Source organism: Micropterus salmoides, unplaced genomic scaffold, assembly GCF_014851395.1.
Source record: "Micropterus salmoides isolate LMB-PRFRI ecotype aquatic unplaced genomic scaffold, ASM1485139v1 Ms_hic_scaffold_7, whole genome shotgun sequence".
NCBI classification, from domain to species: Eukaryota; Metazoa; Chordata; class Actinopteri; order Centrarchiformes; family Centrarchidae; genus Micropterus; species Micropterus salmoides.
In genome coordinates, this window is record NW_024044459.1 from 8,650,541 (window position 1) to 8,677,120 (window position 26,580).

Sequence of the window (26,580 nt, forward strand, 5' to 3'; positions counted from 1 at the left end):
AGTTTCTTCTCTCTTTTTTTTTTTTTTTCCCTGTCCTGATTCCTTGATTGTAATTCAGTGGAGGTGAAGGGCAGATGGAGGCGATGAACAGATCTGCGGTGAGGAGAAACAGAGGAGGCGCTTTCATCTGGTGAAAGGAGTTATTAACAGTGAGGCTGAAGGTGACACCAACAAAGAAGGAACTGAGAGAGTGTCAACATTTGTGCGGCAGAGGAAGGTAAGTGTGAAAGCGAATGTCCGAGGAGGGAGGTGTTGTCACTGGAGGTAACATCATGTGTTTTTAAACGAGCATGACGAGGATACAAAAGGTACAGGAGAGTTCAAGATCAGTGCTGGAATGTGCTGATGCAAAAAATTGATTTAGTTCTATCATGAGCTTCTGTGGTGAAATGTTATCTCCACCACTGGTCAGGCAAAATAAATGATACAGATCTTCTAATTGGTGGTGCTATACCCCAATAACTTCTAAAAACTGGATTATTTTATCTTTATCACATTCTCTGGTGTGAAATGATTCAGATAAACCTGATGACAATTGTGTGAACTGCTGTTCTTCTCTGAAATGATTCATTAAATCATCTTTGGATTCGACATTCATGGGTTTTATGGGATGAATGTTTTTTGTTTTTTTTTATCAAATGAGCCACCACTGACAAGTGCCATGCATAAATAATACGCATGCAACTATATTAGTAGGTAATGACTGTGGGGGGCACTACTGTAGATAAATATAACCGACCAGTCACAGTAAGGTTTGGTATGCTGTGGACTGGACGAATATTGCACATTGACTCAGAGTGAATCATGGCCTCAGTTGAAGACTTCATCGCTCCCAGGTACATGCCCAGTACAGTTACAACTTGGTGCCTAATATATGTTTTTTAAATTAAAAAGTTTGACATTTTTTGTAATGTTTTGTAATAGGAGTCTAGAGATAATAATCAACATCATCAATTAAATAGGTTTTATGGAAAACCTAAAATGCCAATTGCAGGATCCTAACAGATCTCTGACAAATTTAAAGGTTCAGTGTAATATTTCTGAGGATCTATTGACTGAGAAATGTAATATAATATACATAACTATGTTTTCAGTGGCGTATAAAGACCTTAGATAAAGAACCGTTATGTTTTTATGACGTTAGAATGAACCATCTACCATCTATCTACATACACCGCGGGTCCCCTTACATGGAAGTCACCATGTTTCTACAGTAGCCCAAACGGTCAAACGGCTCTACAGAGCACGTTTCGTCTCTACGCTGAATACATACATACATACAATGAAGAAGAAGAAGAAGGAGTAATAACGTTAGTAGTAGTTATAGCAGTAGTCGACTGGTTTATTATACTGCTAATGCTAATCCAACACATCTTTGTAGTATGATCAATGATAAATCATTACACATTTTAAAGGAAGAGTTTGAGAAGGTCGATATCAAGATCATGTGTGCTTTCTGGGTTTAGGTTTTTTTGGCTTGTTAGTAGAGAGCAGCAATTCAACATTTACATTCACTGATTTAGCTGAACCTTTAATCCAAAGTGACTTTAAGTTGCTATATAGAGAGAGATTGCACACCTCTGGAGCAACTAGGGGTTAAGTTTCTTGCTCAGGGACACATTGGTGGTTGTGTCGCAGTGGGAATAGAACCCACTGATCCATCGCCAATTCAAACAGAAGAATGCATGGAAGTTCAAATTAGCAGAATATTATCACAGCAAAGCGTGTTTAAATAACTGTGATTTGAGGGGAAATGAAAGATACTGAGAGCTGAAGGAGGTGTGAACATATCTGAGGTGTTTTTACGGCAGCTAAGGTGACTGAACATGAGATTCATGATGTTAATAGTGACTCAAAACTCAGTCGAGACTGCAAAATATTACTTACTCAATATTGGTCATTAGGCATCTGCACTAAGCATCTGTAGTAAGGTCAAGGGTGGAAAATATAATGAATTGCAAGCAATGCAAAATAAGTAAACAATGAGTTTCCAGGAACAAATAAAATATTAACTCGTGGGGTTTCAAAGTGCAGCAGTGGAAAAATAACAGTTTTGCACTTTGCAATTGAATGTCAAGTCTGTCCTGATTCTTAGTGCTCATCAAATGAAAACAAAATGCTGAATTGCTAAATTCAGTTATCAGGTTTATAAATCCATTAACCAGGTCTTTTGTTTGTTGTCCATTCATAAACTCATTTGCACTCCTCCAAAATGTGTGTGTGGCCCACTTGTGTATTCAGCAAGACACTGGCTGTTCAAGCCTTTCACTGAAGCCATTCAATAAAGCTGGCTTCTCTTGATCGGCCACAAATTGCTCAACATTGTGTAAAACCTTTTTGTTATTCTTGAGGGAGCGTTGAGGCGTAAATCAGCAACGTCTCTGTGCTTCACTTCGGGAAAACACAAGCTTTGACACAAAGCTTTAAAGCCAATCCGCATCACAGCTTATGTGACACACTGATGACACACTGTGCTTCATTCGAGTGGGGAAACTAGTGCAGAGGCATGTGAGGCAGCAGGTATGACTTTGAATCTCTGTCAGCTGTAATACAGATGCTGTGGTAATACTCATTACCATAAACAAACCACTGTCTATGCAACGTCCTGACCTGTTTAAGTAAGGCTTGCGCATGAAGTGATTGGACTATCTCACTGCCAGTCAACACAGTAATAGTCCTGGTCATCGCAATTACTTTTAATCTGTTCTTGTATGCAGTAATGGCGATCCACGTGACATGCGTATCAAAGTTTGGTTGTTTCCCATTCTGTTTATTGGGAAAATAGGCTTTAAAAGAGTTCACTAAAGTTGCTTGTGTTATCCATTGGTTTTGATGCTTTAGTTAATTATGTACATTCGATTTCACCCTTTACAGTTTGTATCTGTCACTATTGTTAAGTCCAGCTTAATTGAGAGATTAATGTAGGTAAGCAGACGCAAGCCAGCCGGAGGAATGGTGAGTGAGATTTATTCAAACAAACGGTTGAACACTTACAAGTGAGGATGCTGAGGAATGTCCAAATTCACAAAAATCCAAAACAAGACAGGTGAATAATCCATAAATCCAAATGACACAACAAGAGGCCAAAAATCAAGAGACAACTAACTATGGTTGATGCAACAATGAACAAAAATTACACAATGAACCAGTAACTGACAACAGGAAGACAAACACTAACAAGGCACAGGTGAAGACAGTCAGGGGAATGAGACATGTTCACAGGAAGTAACAGGTAACTACAAACTAAAACAGGACACACTAAAAAACACATACCCACCACACCAGAACGGTGACAAACTATACACTAAGTACAAGACTCCAAACAGATCATACTTGTGATTAGGGCTGTCCCCAACTAAGGATTTACATAGTCAAATCAGAATAAAGTCCTGCCTATAGTCGAACTGATAATCACTTTAATCTTGAGAAGCTGCAGAGCTGCAGTCTCTATTTATTCAACTTACACTGTAAATTTCCAGCTAAACTGAGATTTTTTAACAACCCTTTTCTCTCTCTCTCTCGCCTGTCATTCACCGGTCTTGTGTTTTGCGTGCATTCCGTCAATCCGACAACTGCGTGCACGTCGCGGTTCCTCACGGGTCTATTTCAAGTAGCCAGCTGTTTAAAAATGATATTAGATTCTTTGTGTGGTTCATCAACGGTGATAAATTATCTGAAATTCCCGCGAGGTGCCGTCATCTCAGCACAACACCAGTGAAGCTGGGGCTCCGTCTCTTCAGCAAGTGTTCCTCCACTGCCACTACAGACATACACGCTACACCTACACATGCGCACTGACGACCCAGGGTAAGGGTTACAATTTTGGATTTATTCATGCACTTTAAAAACATTTATTGAAAGTTTTATTCTTTTTCCATGTTTATTTACAGCATTAAAAGTTGAAATGTATATTGTAATTCATAGTTTTCAGTCACGTGACATGCGCGGAGAGCAAAACAACGGATCAACATAGCGGCTCACACCACGACTCCCCTGTTGAGACGCCACAAAAGCAGGCAAATTTTATTTGGATCGCCTTTCAACTTCAGAAAATGACAGATATGAACACAAACTGGAAGTATTGGGCATATCTGATCCATATAACGTTACAGCATCCGCTGCCGCACGTTAAACTGCCAAGTCTCTGCCGCCGCTCGACTGTGGTAATGTTTACTTTTACCTCCTGGGGAATCTCTTACCGCACACAGCTCAGGCTTGTCTCCTCGATTGGTAAATCTGGAAGCACAACAACCATCCAGCATTTTGGCAATGCAAAAAGTAACAAACTCAAAGAAACAGTCACTTGCATATTGGTTGGCAGGCAACGGAAATGAACGTCTTTTTGCCCTCCAAGGGAGTTTGACGTCACGCGAAAACTATGAGTAGGCTAGTAACTTTTTGGGAGAAAACTGGTAGTTCTATGTAAATTCAGACGTTGAGCACCCCTATATTGCCAAATTGGCATGATCCTTGTTTCGCTGCGAAGCTTCGACTGCGAGATTGACTGCGAGATTGACTGTACAATCAGGCTTCGCCCATCGAAGCATCGAATATTCGAATATTCGTGGTCAGCCCTATTGTAAATCATTAAATCTTGCATTCTAAACAAATTATTTTTCTACACCGGTGTACGCCGTGATAGTAATTAAGTGCACCTCCCAAGTCCAGACAGTTGTGACGATTGGTAACTTAGCTGGTAGAATGCTGCATCATAGACATCTAAAAAGTGAAGCACATTACTCTGTTTGGGACTGTGAACTGCGCTTTATTGGAGCTGCTGAAGTTAACATGTATGTGGATTTGTGGTGGGATTTTTTGTGTCGGTCAAAGGGGAAACTACCAGCGGAGCAATAACGCAGGTAAATGCACAGCAAAGTATGGGGCAAGTAGTAAAAATATTGGGAACTGTCATTAAATGATTAATCTTGTATTATGATATATATATTTCTGGACATGTCAGAGAACACAGATCATATGTGGGACAGATTTTGATCGTGCAGAAAGTTCTGAACATAAGCAGAAAACCTGCTAAAACACAGGAGCTATTAAAGGCCAGGAGTTTATAATTGAATTAAAAGGAATTCATTTATCATTTGAGCTGAAATGTGCCACATGCACATTTAAAGAAGTTACTACCCCAAACAAAGACTCATAAAGGAGGGAAAGCTAAGCATGTGTGCTGACTCAGTAGGGCCTTTATTAAATTAGAAATGTTGATCTACAGGAGAAACATATTTAAAGAAACAGCAACAGAATAACTGAATGCCTCACTGTATTATATTCTATAAATCTATTATATTTTGAATTGTCACCTGTCGCCTGAAAGTTGTGTGTCCCTTTATATAGATAAAGACATTTCCACAATAAATTGGTGCAGAAATTTTCACTCGAATGCAGAAAAGGAAGTCTTTAATGCTCTGGGTCTCTGGGTTGACAATCAGTTTGTGGGGGGGGGGACATTACCAGATAACAGGTCAAGCTTAGTCTCCCAATTTCGGCTATGATGCGGAGGTTGTCAAGTATGCTGATCACACTTATTCATTATTGACTGTGATTATTGACTTGGCTTTTCATCTATACATGCTTTAAAATCCTGAATGTGGCTGCTGAACTTTTAATACAATTCCCGAGGATTGAGGAGTGATGACCCCGACCCCTGCGGTGGGGTTAGGGTTGGGCTTGGGGTTAGGGTTAGACAAACCTATATGTGGCAATACTGTAAAAGTTTGTTTCTGGCATCAATGATCGGAGAAGACATGTTCATCGATCACACTTTTGATTATAGGAGCAAAATTATAGAATTCAATTTTTGCCAAACAGTGAAATGAACTGTAACAGGTCTTCAGCACTTGAAGGAGTCATTTGAAACTTTTTTTTTTTTGTACTGAGTCATAGTCAGATGTACGAAATATTTTTCTCTAAAAGAAAATTTTCAGCACACAGATATTTGAAGCTTTGAGAGGCACAAAAATACAAGCAGGACAACAACAGATTTTGGCCTGAGACTAAAGAATTTAATGTTTTGACAGCCTTTATCCAAATCGAGGGTCTAAGGATAGAGGATTTCTTCTGCTGTACAGATTGTAAAAGCCCCTTGGGGCATAATTGTGATTTTGGGATATTAAAAAAATTACTTGACAAAGTGTCCAGAGCCTTTTACTGTACGTCTGGATTCAGCCATGGAAAGCCTTGTTAAATAAAATGTGTTTACTATCGCTATGCCACCCGTGATGTATTGTATACTTGCTGCACAAATTGAGGTCAGCATAAGCAGGATGCAGTGGTAATCACACTCCGCTGGCTAAAACCAGCTCTGTGCTGGTTGGACACCTGCAGACACTCTAGATTGGCACCTGTGCATTGCTTTATGTCGATCATCCTAACCTGCAATTCAACATATCACTGTAAAGTAGAGGCGTCTGTAGTAAACTTGACTTCTTCCTCTGCACTGTATTTTTGAGTTTACTGCTGAGCTACATTCACTCTAGTCCTGCCCGCCTCTCCTTTCTTGTCCTAGCTCCCACTTCGTCTCATTCATCCAATCACTGCATGACCGTTTCACAAACTGGTCATTTTCCTCATTCTCTGAGTTGCTCGCCCGCAACAATCCAACAGGGGGCACCGGAGTCCTTGCCGGGCAGGCTCAAATGCCCTCCTGACATAAATATGTATACTGTGTAATTGTATACTACGGTACGTTCCTGCAGAGTGGAGCCCATCAGTGCTAACAGACACTGATGCTGAATGGTGTGATGTGTGGAAAATATGTGGATGTAACGGGACAGACCTCCACAGTCTCATTTGACTTTGATCTGATCTGCATCTTATTATATCCACAAATATATAGTCTGTTGAGTTAATATGTAATAGTAGATATGTGGTGTCAGCGAATATATAAAACAGCCAAGTTGCACATCTGTAGCACAGATGATAATTAAGTGCACATTCCTAATGGCTACATGCAGCATTTTAACATCAAAATCATCACTGGATTTATTTGTAGTAAATACAAGGAGACCTTTTATTTTACTGACACCTTTGTCAGCCTTTGGCCACAGGCTTCAAGGTAAATCTGACAAATAAGAATGAACTTAATGAACAGAAACTATTTTATTTTTAAAATATTACAGCACCATTGCATGTTTTATATAGTTTGATTAAGAGACTCCTGGAAGGTTTATAATAAGCATTCAGCAACAGGACAGAAGCCCAAAAACCCAACTTTAGTGCCACACATGATTAATAACCTCTGCAAAATGCCCCTGAAAATCAGATTAAAGAGCCAAAACAATTTAATTTAATACTGTGACTCAAGCTCAAAATTGATTAAATTCTGCAATTAAAGTACTCTGAGCCTGAACATGCGAACACTCCCTTTGGAGCAATCTTCCACAGAGGATTTCATTACTTCGTCTACTGTATGTAAAGTGCTGAGAGTGTCCGCAGTTTCTGACTCCTCGCGTGTTTCTGATCATCTCACGGGTCAAACAAGAGATAAGCTCAGCATTTGTATCCAACTGAGTGATTGTTGGCTGTGTGACTTGTTTACCTGTTTATCTTTGTGTGTGTGTGTGTGTGTGTGTGTGTGTGTGTGTGTGTGTGCCATCTATCATGACTGTCCAGATCATTTCCATTTGGCGTTGAGTTCTCATCCAGCTTTTTTATCTCTACAGAGTTATTGCCATTCTGACTATTTGAATGTGTACTGTATAGAGATAATACAACATACAGTATAATAAAATAAACATTTCCATTGGGTAGCCTAAACTAAATTTGATATATATTGATGTTTTATTAATAAAACAATATACTTTCATTAAAGTACAAATACTTAAATTATTATTAAATATTCAATTCATGGGTTCTAGATAGAATAGTAATAAACGCTATATAAATCCTGCTCAAGTACCAACCCTGCCTCACCTGCCCAAAACCCTGTTCAAAACCATATTTTTCTTTAAGATATCATGAAAAATATTTAATTGAATGCCACATGTTAATTATAAGGAAACTGAAACAAAACTAGCCTGGGCGAGAGGGCACTGTGAATCTTGACTGGTTCAATCACCTGCATTGCCTTGAACTAAACACTAAGCGTCAGTGTTAGGGTTAGTAACTCTGAGGTGTCCTACAGTAACACCTGTAAACAACTGTCATAGTGGACAGAAATCATTATTTTTGACTCATCTATTTTTAAGCTAATTGTCTTTGCATTAAAAACACAATCTGACACTCTGTAAATTGGTACACTGGCAAAAAAAAGTCGGTTGCTGGCAGGTAGATTCGGGGTGCAAATCCTCTTCCCGCATGGAATGGCTGAGTTGAAATGAATGGCTCAAGACTGTAATTTGCACTGTGTTAATAAAGCAACATAATGAATAAAAATACAATTGCAAAGGGTTTGTGGAGGACTGTTGGTAGAATTCAGTTTAGGTTTACGGCAAAGCAAGGCAAGACAATTTATATAAGCACAAGGAGATTTATAGATAAAGCACAATGAGTTCAAAGCTTATCGCACACTAAAGGCAATTTGTAATACAATAGCTGCATTTCCACCACAGGAACTATACCCCGGAACTAGGAACATTTGGAGCAGACCAACTGTGTTTCCACCGCACAGACCAGGGTCTAAATTTAGTTCTTTAAAGTCCCTGCTCGGCGGGTAGTACTTTCCAAAAGTACCAGTACTTTGAGGGGGTGGGGCTTGCCTTGCAATGAATTGCTGAATGGTCAAGTAGAAGTTATTGGCTTTAAATCAAGCGTGTCGGGTGTTTTTCTACTACTGCTCTTTTCCATCATTGTTTGCAAACCAATTAATCACAATCGACAGTCAGATACCACACAAATCTCGCCAATGTCTGCCTCAGATTGTACGTTGGCGTTATATTTATAGCTTAGAGAGCCAGCTAAATACTGGGTCTGGAGTTGTTGTTTTAAGTTTTCATCAGACTGGAGGTTTCTACACTGAAGTGGAATCGACGTCAAATCGACGGCTTAGGCTACGGGGCTATGTAGAGGCTACGCCCTCGCCTGACGTGCACCTCCTCAAAAATCAAAACTACATGTCGAGGCGACACGGACCGTAAGCTCTGTGATTGGTCGACTGGGTAGCCTCGCAATGCCTGCGAGCTGACCGGGAGTACCCCGCGCTTTGAAGTAACATTTACTAGGGACAAAACGGCGGCTGTAACACAGTGAATCAATATATTTGATGAAACCCGAGCGAAATGACTCGTTTCGCAATCAGAATGTGATCCATTCGGTCGGTAACATTTGAAAAGGTTACACCAGCCGCATTCCCCTGGCAAATTGACATAGTATACCAACATTAAGTCATGAGAAGTAATTAAAAAAAATTTGCTCAATAGTTTTGTCGTTTGAAAACTTCCATATATCCATAGGATTGCAATAAGTGTGAAACCAGACCAGAGATGCCAAGTGTGAAAACTATCAAAACTTGTGTGTTAATATGAAAACTGGAGGCTGGAGGGCTGCTGCAGAGAGGGTGGCTCTCTCACTCTCTAGCCCGCCTGCTGCTTACATGACGTAAACAGAACACACACACACACCCACACACACACCCCCCCTGTAACCCAGCACTTTGCTGATGCTGCAGAACAACAGCCAGTGTGTCTCCCCATCTAAACAGGGTTACTTGAGCATGCAGAGCCACAGAGTGGTGCAACATGACTGATAAGCGTCGTCCTCCTCGCTGCTGGAAGGGCTGAGATGGCTGATGATGCACGGCGTTATAGATAGACGTAGGGGACCTGACGTCTGTGGCGTTAAGCACATACCACATGGAGAGCGTCAGTGGTGTGAGTGTGTGTTTGTGTGTGTGTGTGCGCATGTGTGAAAGAGTGAGATTGTGTTGAAGAGGATGCCAGAGATGAGTTCGAATGTGAGAAAAAACAGAAAGACAGTGAAGAGAAAAAGCATAGGTGTGTTTAGAGATGATGACGATAATGATGATGATCTCACATCAGCTCAAATACCACAGGAGCCTGAATGATCAGCTGTCACATGTCATCAGGCCCAACTCCAGTGCAACTTTCAAAAATGTGATTATTCCCCAGCGTGTTTAATTAACAAGAAAACCAACTAAGCATGCAAATTGCTTCCATTACCATAATTTTTGACATGACTTGTCATGAACTAATCTCAATAAACCGCTGTTCTGCTCATTTGGCTAACATGAGATGTTGAATATGGTGCACTTCTTAGTGCCTTAATCTGCACTGTGGCGGTGACTCACCAGCAGGCTTACTTTGCCTTACCTGAATTGCCTGCTTTCTGCTGGGGGACAGCTTTCTGTTGATGCACCTGAGAGGAGTAAAGACACCAGGAGGTATCACTCTGCTGCTGATTCTTGGAACCAAAAACACCAATCAAGACATTTATGTACACAGATGTAACACTCTCCTACATATGTCCAGTAATGGAATGTACATTTACTCATGTACTGTATACATTTTTACATTAAGTATTTTTATTTTATGATACTTTATACTTCTACTCCACTGGAGGCAAATATTGTGCTTTTTATGCCACTCCATTTATTTGACAGCTTTAGTGACTAGTTACATGTAAAATGTAAATGCTCCGTACTTGTATAGCGCCTTTCTAGTCTTTTCGACCACTCAAAGCGCTTTTACACTACATCTGCATTCACCAGTCACACACATTCATACACTGAGCCTAAGTGCTCCAACAGAAACTAACATCCACACTCACTCATACACTGGCGGAATAGCCGCCAGTGTATTACTTTGCACATCTGTACTGCTGCTCCACTTGGCTGTAGGCATTTAGATTATTAATACAAAATATAAACCATCTAATATGTGATGATGTATTATTATAGATAAAGCTACCCAGCATTATGTAAAGTACTTAGAATTAGCTCCCTTTTACCATCTGAAACATTAAAGTGATGAACACATTAATGCATCAGTATTTTTAATCCTGTTAATATATGATTATGAAATGGGCCACTCTGCATAATGAGTACTTTTGCTTTTGGTACTTATATTTTATTGCTAATAGTTTTGTACTTTTACTTACTATTTTGAGCATTTTAACATTGTAGTATTGCTACTTTTACTTAAATAAAAGTACAGAAGACTTCGTCCACCACTGCATATATCACATCTCGTTTTAATAATCTGAAGTTTGATTTGAGATTGAACATTCATTCTTAAGATTAGAAACGGTAGCTGAGTAGTTCCAGATAACAGCAGTTCTGGAGCTTAACCTTTAAATTGTTCTGTGAAAAATCAAAGGTTTAATTCATTCCTGCCATATTACACACAAACACACTAAATGTACTGTTAAAATTCAGAGCTAAAAATATTTTATGTAACATTTGCTTTGTTTTCTACAAAGGTAATTCGGGTCAGATGTATTTGTAGCAGCAGATGAAAGTTCATTATTGATGTTGTAAACAGTATTTTGACAGAAATATTCTTAACTCAAGGTTTAGTTACACTTTTTGGAGCTTTCAAGCACATCCTCTGTTTTCCTCAGCACATAGAAGTTGTTCTGTTGTCATAGACATAGCCCAGTTGTCACTGCGTGACCTAAGTAGCAGATCAACATTATGAGCAGTCTCATCTACTCAAGACTTGAAATGAGCCTTTTTAGTTCAGTGTGATTAATGAGAGGAGATTTCACATAAAGCAACAAAGAATGAGGCCATTCACTTGCTTTCATGTCACAACGTTCACAAAACACATGTTCTTCATATCTCATCCACAAAGGCAAGTAATAGTTGCGTCACTGTGAAAATGAAACTTTAACAATCTTCACACCTTGGCTGTGAATTTTTACACTAATCCTGTTGTTCTTGTCTTCTGTTCAAATGAGCTTCACGTTACAGAACTGAGCAACTGAAGAGCTCTTCATCAGTTTTCACAGATTACTGCAGTAAAGTGGGAATCAGAGTGAAGTATTACTGTGTTACTTTGCAATAATACATTTAACCAATATATGGGTGTGATATTTAATGAATTTGTTTAATTATTGTTATTTTAATCAATTGTTTGGTGGAAGAAGTATTTCAGATCTCGTACCAAACCTCCAGTGTGGAACCTTTGTCTCCCACTTCTGACAGAGAAAGTAATTACACAACACTGTCGACACACCCTTGTGACCTTTTTATATACAGTCTATGCCTGTGATGTACAGGCTCTGACATACTAAGTTGCTACTGTCGCTACGGTCACTCCCCCTTTCAGTTTTAGCAAACGAGTGCTGGTTGGCATAAAACCAGAAAACACCAGAAAAACACCAGAAAAACAGTGATTGTGCAGCAGCTTATTACGACCAATATTTACATTTATTGTTAGGCTGTGACCTTTTGTGGCCATGTAGCAAAGGAGGAAGTCAGCTGATGAAGAATCAAGTCCATATAAGGTGGTGAATGGATGGTTTAAACAAACACAGGACTTTCACCCACAAGACTGAGGTTTGTGTCCTGTGTGAAACCGTCAGTGTTGATTTATTTAAAATTTTAAGTTAACGTAGGTGACTTACATAACATACTCCTTTTAATCCAAACAGCGATCTTTTCCTAAATTTAACCAAGTAGTTTTGTTACATCTAACCAAACTGTGACCGTTACAGAACGTTTTACTTCACATGAAATATGTAACGTAGTCAAGTTGCTGGAGTGGTACTTTGCAATGTTCATATATTTTGTTTTGGAACAATTCACAGTTGACCAATTTTTTCATTTAGGTTTGAGCACGTGTTGCATAAAACAGATTTAAAAACTCCAGTATACAGTGAGTACAGAGAGATTTACCTGGTGCTGATAGGTTTAATCAGCATTGTGTGAACTTGTTTGGGAAGGGCTTGACATTAAAAGGACGTATGTAAAGGTCCTGCACTCTCACTTTAAGTAGCATTCAGAATTTTACTTAGTAAATGTAAAAGTAGAAAAGTTTTATCATCAAAATACACTTGTACCAAAATTACTCATATAACAATGTATATTATAGAAAATGATTATATTGTGTGATGCCTTTATGTTTAAGCATCACTTTAATGAGACAGATGGTAAAGGTGGAGCTCATTTTAAATACTTTATATACTTCTGGGTACTTTGACCTTCAGAGTTACTAGCAACCAAAGTAGTAAAAAAGTAAAACATTTCCCTCCCACATGTTTTGGAGTACAAATATAAAGTAGCAGAAAATTGAATTACTCAAATAAAGTACAAGTACCTTAAGCAGGGTACTTGAGTAAGTATACTGTATTTTTGATTTAGTGCAAATGCTTATCAAGTACGTAGAAGCATAATGCATTTTACTCAGAAGGAAACAGTGCTGTTCATGCTGACTCTAAAACCTACACATCCTATGACATGGGTGCCCATTTATAATATTGCACAGGGTGTATGAGGTCAGCGAGGGTGTACACAAGTTAGTATATATACATAAAGCTGAAATGTGAAAACTTACTTTCACATGCTACTAATTTGCAACAGCAAATACATTTCAAAAGAAACATTATGCAATGTAATGTGCTGCTGTCACCAGCAACATATTTTGTTCCCTTACAATATTTTCTTGTAATATTTATATAATATGTAATATACTTACTTTTAGGGAAAGAATGTTTTGTTAAATATTGAAAAAGGCAACAGGACATGCTTACTTTTTAATATTTAACTTTAAAATTGAAGCTTTCTTGCCCTTTACCAAAATGTAATCACATGCTGGAAGTATATAAGCTTAATCTTTAGTGGGCAGTATTACATACTTTAATCTGCTGTGCAAATAACAGTGCTGTGTGATTAAAACAGCTTCGCCAAATAGGAAAACATTGTTGCTGAATTGGAGGCTCAGAGTGGCAATTCATGAACGTGCAGCGCTGAAAATATATTATGATGCCAGAGAAAGACGATGTAGCTTTTAAAGCTGACTTCCAGTTTGTTGACATAAACGCTCAGCCGTGTCGCGCTTTCTGTGAATAATGTCATTTTATAAACACAGTGATTCACACAGTAATGTGCAGTGACTGACTTGCTGGCATGCTACAATAAAATGGATCTCAACTGTCTCAACTTTGTGAATTATGTTTACAAGATGCTAAAATTTAGGAGTCAGTTGGAGGAGCCACAGAGGTTTGAGTAGTTGTTTTCCAGCAGCCTGGTATTGGCTGCTCATACTTTAAGAGTAAACAGTGTGCAAACGCACAGGGTAATGGCACGGTAGTGCACAAATTAGAGGCTACAGATGGAACATACATATCTTGCTGCTCCGCTTGGCTGCAGACATTTAATCAGCTGAAGGGGAAGGCTTGAAGTCACAGTAAAAATAGTTATAAATGATCATCCATTAAACTTGTGCCCAGTAGAGACTGCTTTACTGACATTCTTGATATACTGGTAGCTGCATTATAATTTTGTTAAAGTGATCTTTGTATATGTCACAAGAAGTGTTTTTAGCATAATGTCAGAGAGTTCAGAAACCAAAAAACCTTGACTTGCACTGCCATATCTTTGTGCTTTTCCATAAACAGTTGTTCTGCATGCAAATACCACAAGGATCAAGACCTCCTTTCACTGGTCAATACTTTGCTATATGAAATGCCATGCAGGCCCAATTAAAAGCTCCACAGCTGAGTGATACTCATAGATACTTAAGAAGATACTTAGAATAAGATTCATGTTTGTAGCCAGGTTTACTAAAAGTCAGCAGAATAATGAGGTAGTAAAGTATTATGAAAGTATGGTTATTTTTTTCCTTCTTCAGAGACAGTTTTGATACTTCAATTGATAAAAATAGTGTATTGTTATATATATCTATATATATATAGATATATATAATTGGAGGAGTGCAAGGTCTCCGGCATCCACTAGCTCCATGATGCCGTCATGGAGGAGTGGAAGAGGACTCCAGTGGCAACCTGTGAAGCTCTGGTGAACTCTGGAGTTCTGGAAAATAATGTTAGCCACACAAAATATTGAGGGGCATTTTCACTTAGGGGTGTACTCACTTTTGTTGCCAGTGGTTTAGACATTAATGGCTGTGTGATGTGTTATTTTGAAGGGACAGCAAATTTACACTGTTATACAAGCTGTACACTCACTGTTTTACATTGTAACAAGTGTCATGTCTTCAGTGTTTTCACATGGAAAGATATAATCAAATATTTACAAAAATGTGTGGGGTGTACTCACTTTTCTGAGATACTGTACATCCCAGAAAAAGTTGTAGGACCATCTTGTTATTAGGCGATCTTTGTTTCGCAGTAGCAGTTGGTGCACGCATGCGCAGCCGCAACCTCCGCGCCCCCTGCGCTGAGCGCTGACAGCAGGCTGGCCGGAGACAGTTGCTGCTGCTGCTGCCGTCGCTGTTGTTGTTGTTGCCGTTTCCGTCTCCGCCGGCTTCCAGTCCACGTTGTGAGCTGCTATCCGGATACAACCTGACATCAGAACGGGACTTAATTTCTGTTACAGGACACAAAAAATACAGCAACAAAGTGTTTACGGAGGCTTTTGGACACGCTGACCGCCGCGCTTTCTCCTCTCCCGTCCTCCTCCTGGTGGTAACACGATTGTCCACGGAGGTAAGTGTCCGCTTCTGTGACAGTTTTCGGTGGAAGAGAGGGATGAACGGGCGGCTGCTGCCGTGTTGCTGTCCCGCACGGCTCGGTTAACTTCAGCCCAGCTTCAGGACTGTAACTGTGTTAAATGTATGAATTTACTGAAGTCTTCGCTCGTTACCGAGATGACCTAACGGCAAGTTTTTGGCAGTTAGATTCTGTTAACCGTCCACCCCGCATGGACCACACGGACCGTCCGCAACGTGGCTGCATTACGTTGAATGGGAATACTTTCTACCGTATTTCCCGCTAAAAGACAACATTATTTCCCTTAACACAAGAGCAGCTGTTCCAGGTCACTAAGTCAAGTGATTGGATTTCAAGTTCTCGGCACCTCTTCGTTTCTAGTTATTCAGAAGTACAGGTAGGCCCGCACAGGGCTGATGCACCTGTACAATGAATGATTTATCACGTATTAGCTTGTAGGTTTCCACTTAACACAATCAATACTTGGCAGCCTTAACCTTCCAGAGTTTCTGGCTGTGAAAATAACTTGATTGGAGACACACATCAATATGGTTTGTTTCAGGCAACATTTAACTTAACACAACAGAAATGCCTGAGAGAAGAGATTATTATTATTATTATTATTATTATTATTATTATTATTGATATAATTTACTATTCAGTGTGGCTTAACTAAATCGCACCAGTTAAATGATGTGTTGAAATAGTTTAAATCCTGTGTTAATTCAATATTCACGTTCCCCTGTGCATGTCCCTATGGACATAAAGAGCCCTTCTTAATGTGACTACACTGTAATTGTAAAGTTGTCATTGTAAAGTTAATCTGAAGCTAACATGAGGCTTTAGAAGTCAAATGAAATACCTTCTAAAATTAGTCATTTTCTGAATGGATGTTTGCACAGAGGAAACAGTGGAATTTATCCCCATTTCTTCCGTTGTAGTCCTGCTAGGAAGGGATTTCATCACAGCCAGTATGGACAGAAGGAAATACTACAGTGGCCAATAACTGTTTCAACGTACACATGGACATGGACAAAGTGGGGTCAGGGGACCCTCAGGGGTCCTTCAGGGGCTCCCCAGAAAAGGTTTTTTTCTTCTTTTTCCGCCCTATAATTCTATCCATAAGTGAAACGATGACAGACTACTTTGGTCATGGGTTTCATACATCATGTAAGAAAACCTGCAAATATCCTATCAGATGTGAAACCGTGGGACACACTGTGATATAACATTTCATTTTAGGGGTGCTTGACGTGAAAAGCTATGAGAACCACTGTTGAATTGAAAAAAACAGTCCTTTATGTGAGATCAGGAACAGTAATGCTATGAAGTGATTTTACAAAAAACAAGAAATCAAATATTTAAAAGTGACTGAATTTCCAGTTTTATATTATGATATCAGAATGTTATTAATATAACCCATCTCCAAAGAACACTGTTGTGTTGATGTTAAACCAGCTGATGAGGAATAAACAGTCTCAATCTCATCTCAATTGACAGTTTGAACTAAATCCAGATGAAATGAGAGACTGGGTAGGGAGAGGGTCACCTGCACTGGTAGCAGCTTAACTTATGTGGTATTCGAATGTTTGGTCAGATTTGACTGTGTGATGTGTTATTTTAAAGGGTTGTTCTAATCAGTCTGTAGTCAATCTGTGACCCTGTTAAGAGTTTCTGTCTCTGTAAGTCCAACAGCTTGTACAGCTCTGTTTCTGTTTTTGCCAGCAAATTCAGATTGTGACACGAGTCATTACGCAGGGGTTATCTACATTATCCACAGCGCACTTCCTGGTGGCTTGTTCTCATTATGTATCACTTGAGAGCGTCTGAGTGACGTGCGCCACCTAGTGGTAATATTTTATGTTACTTGTCCGATCAGGTATTTGGCTCAATATCAGACGGGTTTGAAAATCTTTACATCGGCCCCAACCCTACATACTTTTTCCCCACAATACTGAGGCGAGGTACTGTGATTCCCACCGCTACTACAAACCAGCTGGTGAAGACTTAGCGTTCTTCTTTCAGAAGTGTCTCAGTGAATACACGACAGTCTGACTTAAATGAGGATAAAATGAAAGCTAATGTGTAGCAGTTACAGAGGCTCTCCTGTTCACGGCTTACAGCCTGACAGGGATGACATGTTGGCATGTAGGCAAGATGGTTCAAGAGACTGCCATCAAGTCTCTGCACCCCACCCCACCCCACCCGCTCTTGACAGGTAAACTGCTCTGTAAAGAAATTAGTGAGAGTGTTTCTGTGTGGAAACAAAAGGCAGCTCTGTACTTGCTGCATGTTGAAGCTGCTTCTTATATCTGCGTTTCTCACATTTGCTTGAACCTGATAAACACTACGTCACCAGTTCAGGTTTCGCCGGTAAGCAGAGCGAGCACCGGCCGGAGCAGGTGGCCCCTCTGAGCCTGAGGAATGTAAATAGAAACGGTAACTCGAGCCTAATGTTCCTCCGCAGCCGCCTCGGTCCGGCTGCAGCTGAAAGTGTTGACGCGGATGCAGCGCAGCTCTTGTAAAATTAGATCAAGTGTGTGTGTTACATTTGGTTTTCAATTAGACTTGTCCTCTGATGTGTGTGTAAGGAATACATGTGTGTTTTCTTAACAGTAAATCCTCAGCACGGACACTGTCACAGGTCCGGCCTGTGTTTTCAGGACAGAAGTCAGTTCAAGCTGCAACAGGCAGAAGTTCATTCAGACCACAACACCACTTCAGCAGCTTTTAAGCCAACAACTTTGCCTCTGTGATTATGAGTAGCCTATCAGGTTGTGCTGGAGTCTTTGTTTTCCGTTACGTAAATATATTCTGTCGTTAGTTGATCAACACGACCAACAGATTGTCCTGTTGCTTGGGCAGTGTTTCTTCTTGCGTACCTTCCTGACATTTCACTGGGGTATATACGGTGTATGAGGGTATTTGTGTTAAAAAAGCAGGCTTAACAAACTCTGAGCTTATCCCTGAGCTCTGGGTTGATTGAGCCTGAGGTGGGGAAACTCTGAATTTTCAGAACAGCTGATCAGAATAAGTTCAATCAGCTCTGAGTATGTTGAACCTGATGGAAGTGCGTGCGTGGGGATGAAAAAAAGCCATCATCAATGGGTCTCCGATACGACGATACACCACTTTTTGCAGTGGAAAATGTGTCTGTAGGTTCAAACTGACTGTAAAGTTTTAGACCTGGTTTTAGTCTATTTTACATAATAATAATAATAATAATAAAATATTGCTCATTTCGTATTTTATTAATGCTGTCAAAACGCATTCAGACTATAAGCAGCTAATAAAGAAAAAATCACTTTTAGACCTTATTTAGGCCTGTTTGTTTCAGCTGCACCACCGTCTTCCTCTCTCAGAAATAGTCACATTATCTCCAGTTGATAACGATGATGGGAATGTTCCAATCAGTGCGACTACAACATGAAAGATTACTGTTCATTGATCAGTTTTATAGGTTACATATTAAACAGTGATTACTGCAGTAATGCAGCCCACAGTAAGTGTTTTCAGTGCAACTGTCCACAGAGTCGCAGTGTTATACCTAACCTCCTCGGGAGGAGGAGGCTGGAGTTATTGATCTAGGGATTATCTGATCTCGCTCTCTGAAACAGAAAACCCAGAGTTTCCCTGCGAGATGGAACTCGGAAAAACAGGAAACAGTCGTTATTTCTTTCACTTATTTGACATCAAGGCTGTTTCTCTTGTGTTCTTGTGGACGTCGCAGCCAAAATACTGTTCCAATTCAAAAGTCCGCAGCCAAGTAAAGTCAAATACCCAGATGTGATCGCTCCGCCCGTTTTACCGAGCCTGCATCGGTGGTGACTTGTGTGGACTTCGGATCGCCAGATATCCCAGGATGCATTTCGCTGCCAAAAAGTGGAAATGTCGGACGAGAAAACTCTCTAAACTGTCTAGATCAGCGGCTGCTGCTGTTGGCGTTTTACTATGTGATGTCCAGCTGTATTGGCAGAACAATGGCTAGATCTATTTGTCAGTTGACAGAAAATGACTCGCTGAGTATTTTGATGATTGATTAATCATTTCATGGCATAGGACGACAGATGTTTGCCAGCTGTGAGAGGTGGAAACAAACGACAGGTGGACAGTGAAAACTTAATTTAATCTCCATAATATGCTCTGTGTTTGGCATGTGGTACAGAACGAGGCACAGTATCAGTTTGCATTCCTCTCCAGTATTGATTAGGATATTAAATTTACATATAAGGCCATTTTTCAGTGTAGTCACATCCACAGCTACAGGCTCATTGTTATAACTCTGGATTTATTAAATAGCCCTGAAAGTCTTCAACTGGCTTTAAAACAGGCCAGGTTTTTCGAAAGAAGGGCAGATTGCGGTTGAGAAGTATCCAGCGTTTCCACACTCAACCTTTTGACTGTTATGTGCACTGCATTTTGCCATACTCAAAATAGCAAGTACAGAAGAATGTGAATTGAGACACAGCTTTGTTTGTACCAAAACAAAATATTCTACAAAATCGAGACTGTAAAGTTAGACATGTTTCTCTGCGGGCTGTAATTTGAAAGGTTTGACGGATCAGCAGTGGTCATCTAATCTGGAGTCTTAAAACAATCATTTATTCTGTTTTTGTGGTTCTGCTTCATGTGTTGCCCTGTTGTTGGCGCATCTTGGTGAAGCTGTACAGCTTCACACCCTCTGCTCCGCCGTGTTCCAACATGTCCGCCGTGATGAGCTGGTCTGGAGCACCATCACATAGTTTATTAAATAAACCCCCGGCTGCTGTGGATCACGTCTGGCTCTGCGGTCCACGCGGTGATGGCTGTGATGCCGTCCTTTGATTTGCCCTCTCTGTAGTATCACACAGAGTATTCATGGCAGAACTATCTCTACTAAGTGAATCTCAGGGTGTTTGATATTCCCTGTTGATACTCTTCAATTTTCACGATGAAAAACATGTATTTCTCCATTTTTTTTTCAGCACAGGGAGCCTCTGAAAACACACTTAAGAGGATCGTGGGAAATTGAAGCTCTTCATGGTAACCAGACAGATGAAATTCATTGATGTTAGAAGCTCTTTAATGCAGAGTGCCCCACCACACCTATTCAATGCCAATATAGTCAAAGAAAGCAAATTAGCATTCCTGGTGTCCAGTCTTATCTGTGGTCAGGGAGGAACCTCATATTATCACTGACCCACACGAATGACTCATACACTACACAATTCATATTTGTTTACAATCTATCTATGTAGAGTCTGTTCTGTATAGGGTTGGGCTGATAGACGATTCCATCATCCATCTCAAATGGTTGCAGACATCACAATGTTGAGGCAAAAAAAACCTTAAATTTTGACATTATATCACCATGTGAAAGCATGTAGCTGCGGGACCGGAGGCTGCAGTTTCAGGACCGCAATCCTAGGAGCGGAACTGCATTTCTAGGACCCTTGTTTACTTTGATACTGCCAGCTAGCTGACTTGCTAGCTTTGCCTCCCGAAACCAATTACCCTTACCACAACCATCACCGAGTGTGTGCCTAAACTTAAGTTATTGATTATATGCATGTCGACCGGTTAACCCTACAGCTGCGCATGTGCTACCAGACAGGGTTAACCTCCTTCGTGTTGCTGTGCATTACCACTACCACACCACTAGATGGCGCTGTCACAGGTAATATAATACTTAGTTTTATACCGATTGAAGTATGTGCAGTAAACGCATAAGACAACCGCTACAACCCCCTCCCCCTGATGTCATCGTCCATCCCGGCGTTTCATTGTAGACATCACCCATACCTATTCTGTCTGCTCTTTGTCTGTCTTTCCTGGGAGAGGGATCCCTCCTCACTGACTCTTCCTGAGGTTGCTTCCATTTTTTTCTCTTGCTCTTGGTGTTTACAACTCTAGTACAGTAGCTTTGAACACCGGTGCCTTGAGCCCCCAAACCCGGACAGAGTCAGCTAATAACGGCAGCTATAGTTAGCAGTAGTTAGTGTTTACTTTAGCAACAGGTAAACGCTGTAAATCATTGAGAGTTTGGGCAGACCAGTCGGAGAGCATCGCCAGCAGCGCCAGAAAAGCAATTCATTGGACTTAACAGGCGCCATCTTTAGGTTTGGTATCCAGTTCTTATAAAACATCCATGGTTTGGGGGAGTTTGTGCACTGACTGTACAGTTGTGACTATTTATAAAACACCGAGATCTGCTTTGAAATAAAAAGGATGTTGAAATCATCTCGTCTCTAAAACTGAATTTAGATCATTGGGGGTTCCTAAATGTATCCACATGTATCAGACTAAGATGTCACTTTACGCCTTTGACAGAGTGACCCAAAATACCCTGAGTTAAATAGTTACCATCGAGTAAAACCTGGTTTACAGAAAGACGTCAAATGGATTAATAAAACATGCTTCTGTTTCTGTAGTTAACATCAAAGCTGTTGACCATACAACTGCACAGTATCGACCTCATATAACAATGTACCCACATTAATTATGAATTGAGATTAATATTTACTGATACCTGCATCAGCATATTGTTTACACATCTTGCTACCAAGACTGAGCATCCAGCTCTGGTTCCCTCTCATGCGTCAGCTCGACTGCAGTAGCCGCATCTCTTCAGTGTAACTGAACGGGTCCGTTGAGGTAAAACTGTGAAACCTGAGCAGAGAAGTTCCTGCTGCCATCAGCTCCATCTTCTCTTATTTCACCAATCCAAAGAGCCTGGAGAGCTCAACTCATCCTGCACTATCAACCACAGAGAGCGGCCTGGTTTTAGTTTTATGACAGTCTGAAGCAGCCACCTCTCTAACTTCACCTAGCTGAAATAATTACCTCATCTTCCGGGACACGGTGTTTTTTCTGAGAGTCCCCGAGGATGTCTCTTCTCCTGAGCCGTTTGATGTGCTCTGGAAACAGAAACCCTGCAGCACTCTGGATGTTTGATTTGTGGTAGCTGCCAGTCGCCTCTTTCTGCCAGGACCGGGACTCGTTTACCATACCCCTCATGGACTTCCATCAAAGGGCTGTCAGCGCATGTCCAGGCTGTGACCACAGAACACACTATAAATTCCTTTTAAAGCTTCCCCTCTTGTACTAGTGTCATTTACTAATAACAAATCAGTTGGTTAAAAGGGTGTTTAATGCATTAACTAGCGACTAAATCGCCACAGAAAAAGGGATCAAGATGTTTCAAATGCTGCAGTTAGGGATGCACTGATCCAAGCTTTTCTCTCCCGATATCAATTCTGATACTTCGGTACAGAGTGTCTGCTGATACTAAGTACCAATCCGATACCCCACATTTATAATCCGTATACACCACCCTGTTAAACTTTTCAATAATCTATGCAAAGTAAAATGAGGCTTAGGATCACAGTGGCACTAGTTGGCAGCCTGTTGTGGCTATAATTAATATAATGCCATTGATAAAGAAACTTTACTTAAGGTGGATATGTGACATCATGGCAGATACCTGATCTACTTAATCAGGTCAGTATTGGCGCTGAGTAAGTTAAGTAAGGTTCCATTTCTGTGTTGGGTGTCTTTTTGTCCTCTATGACTGCGTTTACATGCAGCCAATAACCCGTTCAAAACCGGGATATTAGCAATAACCCGGTCGCGAACGGCCATGTAAACACCGGCAAAAACCCGAATATGCTCATATCCCGGATTTTAAAAACCGGGATATTATAGCTGGGGTACCCCTTTTCTAACCCGAATTTTTGGTCATGTAAACGCGTATCGGCATATCCCCATAGTGATTTGTGTTCTGTGCATGTTCTATTCGCAAGGAATCTTGGTCTTTTGAGTAGAGGAACTTCTTGTATGCGCCAAACCCGCGTGCAGTATACGGAAGTAAACGAGGTAAACATGGCGAGGCACAGTAGTGTCAAGTGCTGCTGGTGGGTCAGTACCAGCACTAAAGCGCAAACAAAGGCGATCGCTATCTGCCCCGAACTATTCAGTATCCGTCCGCCTGCTGTTGTTGTTGTTGTTGTCTTTGGATACATACAGGAAGAAGAATCGGAAATGACGCATATTGCGTCTTAAGGTTGTCCGTACGTCCAGACGTTAACCGTGCGTCGCCTTTTACATCGGGGTAGTGCCAATTGATTACAAATTCCATGTATACAGGAGTAACTCTCTCTGCTCACGCATGTAAACGGGTTATCCCGAATGTTTCAGAAACCCGAATAGTGACCTTAACCCGAACATAACCCGAATATTGACAGCATGTAAACGTAGTCTATGTTGGCGTGAACGAGGAAACTGCGTTTCTTTACACAGTGCCGATGTCGGCCCGAACATTCTTCAAACAAGATTATTAAACTTTGCATTGATTGATTTTTCTTTTCTTTTTGCCAGCGCAAGAAGCTGTAAACACAAAGCTGATATACCTTCTAATGTTGATATGGCGAATGTGTTGGTTATTTACACGACCAGCAGGCACAGCAACATGATGTTTAATTTGAAGTCATGCTTGTGTCCAGTACTCCCTCTCCTCTTAGCTCTGATTTGGTCTGCACCAACTCCTGTGAGTGTCTTTCTCTGTAGCTTCTAGATGTTCCACTTTCTTCACCAGCTAGACTCTAACGGTGTCTGTCTGCTGTTTGGTGCTGGGCAGGAAGAGGAGAGTGGGTTTATCAGATCTGCCTGCTGCTGCTGGAAACAACACTAATGAGCGAGACTGAACCAAAACACTCAAGTTGCTGGTTGTAAAAACCAAAACAATGGGCAGAAAGATGCTAAAATGCTTCTAAAGCAACAGATGAACCAGTTGCAGGGGCAGTTTATACTCCTAATGCTCAGTTTTATTAATAAAGACATATTAGACTGTTTCGCAGCTCAGATCATCTCTGTTTAACTCATGTGCTGACACACCTGCTGATCAGTTTTGTGAGTTGAGGATCGGTTCAGTTGTGATCTCTTACTGTTCATTGAAACTGGCTGGAGGGGGGAAACAAGTCCAATAAAACTTTGAGAAAGAATTTCAGAAATACATTGCAGCATTAGGCGCTGAATAGACAACATAACAACAGTAGGCTGATGAAACTGGAATTTTTCAGCTATGTGCCATAAAAGTGGAACACAGGAAGTAAAATCTAAACACCTGCTGTTTCTGCAGATGCCACGCTGTTATTTTAAACATCCTTTATTGTGATATAAATAGAGGAATATTTGCCCAGAGTCGGTATGCGTCGTGTTAAACCTGCGAGCACAGTTTAGGAACAGCTCTGTGTTTCTCCTGCAGGCTGTTTTCCTGAGCCTCATTCTGGTTTTGTACTTGTCATACCACTCTGGACGAACAGGCCCACCTGACTGTTGTCAGCCCAGAAGTGAATCCCCCACCAGGCGCCGTCAATCTCCTTAAGATCTCCCTCGCATATCTGTAAGAGCCGCTCGGCTCGTGGTAGGACGAGCGCTGCATGTTTGAGGCTCACTGAAAAAAGACCCACAGAGAAGCAGAGCAGTTTGGCATCAAATTCACAGGGACTGAAATATTCACACGCCCATTTCTGCTCTGGAAACATGAAAGGACGGTCTTCACATCCTCTTCTGTTCTGGCACATTGAACCAGCACCCCCAGGTGAAGGACATAGCTCATACACAAGTCTCACAAGTCTGGAAAAGCATAATAAATGGATTTCAGGGTTAGACTGATGTATTGAGTCTAATTTGGCCTTTTATTCAGTATCAGGTCACCACACTACATGAAGAAACCTGCTATGATTTTTTTTTTGATAATATCATCGCTCAGCAAATTATATATTGATTTAAAGAGAGAATCTGTTTCCCTTTCTGTTGAGTAGATTGTTGGGTCACACTGATTTTGCTAGTCTGATATGTGGAGAGTTTTAGTTTCTCACTGTAGGTCTAAATTCTGTTTCACAGGCTTTTCCATTCTCACCAGACAACCCACTGTAGGCTTTTGAAGTAGGTACGGCGGATATTAATTAAATCTTGTATTGCAGTATAGTAAATGTAATTTATTTTCGTAATTAGAGCCGACCCAATATATCAGCCTGGCAACGTTATGGCCAATATTAGCTTTAGGCAGATGCTGTATGCCGGCCAATAAGTAACAAGAAATTGCAGAGCAGATGTTTAAGGCCATTTAGAAACAGTGTCTCTGTTACATAGTTTGTGCACCAGAGAGCACTGACAAGTATATCTCCTTGATCACAGTTCTTGAGTAACCAAAATAGTTTGTTTATGTTATGATGTTTTGCATATATATATAAAAAAAAAAAAGAAAATCTGGTATCTGTAATAACGGTATGGGAATGCCTGCTTAAATTAAATCCAGTGAACTGAGTATCTGACAAATCAATCTACGTGAGGCAACAACCCTGTACATCCAATATTCCCATAGAGCAGATCTGTACATTGATTGATTGTCGACAGTGGTGTAATGCACTCAGAGATAATATAGGGATTAATACCTGACAAATCAGCAAATGGGTTTCTGACACATCCCCCAACCCTTGTTTAAAGCACTCAAATGACCTTTTAATACCAATGCTGGCTACTGTCTGATTTTAATGCCATTGATTACAGGTTTTCACCACACATTACGTGAGTATAAACCCTGAGTGGCGTCTCACGTCGTGTGCTTGTTGCAAAGATTTGTCTAGGCTTCTGTTATACAGCCTTGTTGAGAGTCACACCTTGAAAATTACTTGTTGTTGAACACCAAATAAAATCTTCAAATCCAGATCGTGACAGGAGAAAGTATTAACAATTCAGAATGGAAAAGAAGATGTATAGAAAGTAGAGGTGTGATGAGATCTTGTACCACGAGATCCCAGGTATATAAAGCTGTCTCGCAAGACTCACGCAATTGACATTTTTCACATGCTGTCAAGCCACATATTAATTTTCTCACGCAATGAAAGACAAATGTAATTATAACTGATAAGACAGACTCACAGAGCGATTCAACTCCGCCCAGCTGATGCAACATTGGCGTACACCCTGATAGTAATCAACTGAACCGCACCGCTTGCGCTG

The 26,580-nt window shown here is 40.5% G+C and overlaps 1 protein-coding gene across 3 annotated transcripts in view; it reads left to right on the plus strand.

Moving 5' to 3' along the window:
• The first annotated feature begins 15,310 nt into the window (after positions 1–15,310).
• LOC119891888 (spermatid perinuclear RNA-binding protein-like) overlaps positions 15,311–26,580 on the plus strand; it is an 81,007-nt gene continuing 69,737 nt past the window's right edge. For 2 of the 3 annotated variants that reach the window (XM_038703856.1, XM_038703858.1), the window contains exon 1: positions 15,311–15,576. The gene's annotated coding sequence lies outside the window, so the exon portion shown is untranslated. The remainder of the gene's footprint in view (positions 15,577–26,580) is intronic. The other variant, XM_038703857.1, reaches the window with a different exon arrangement.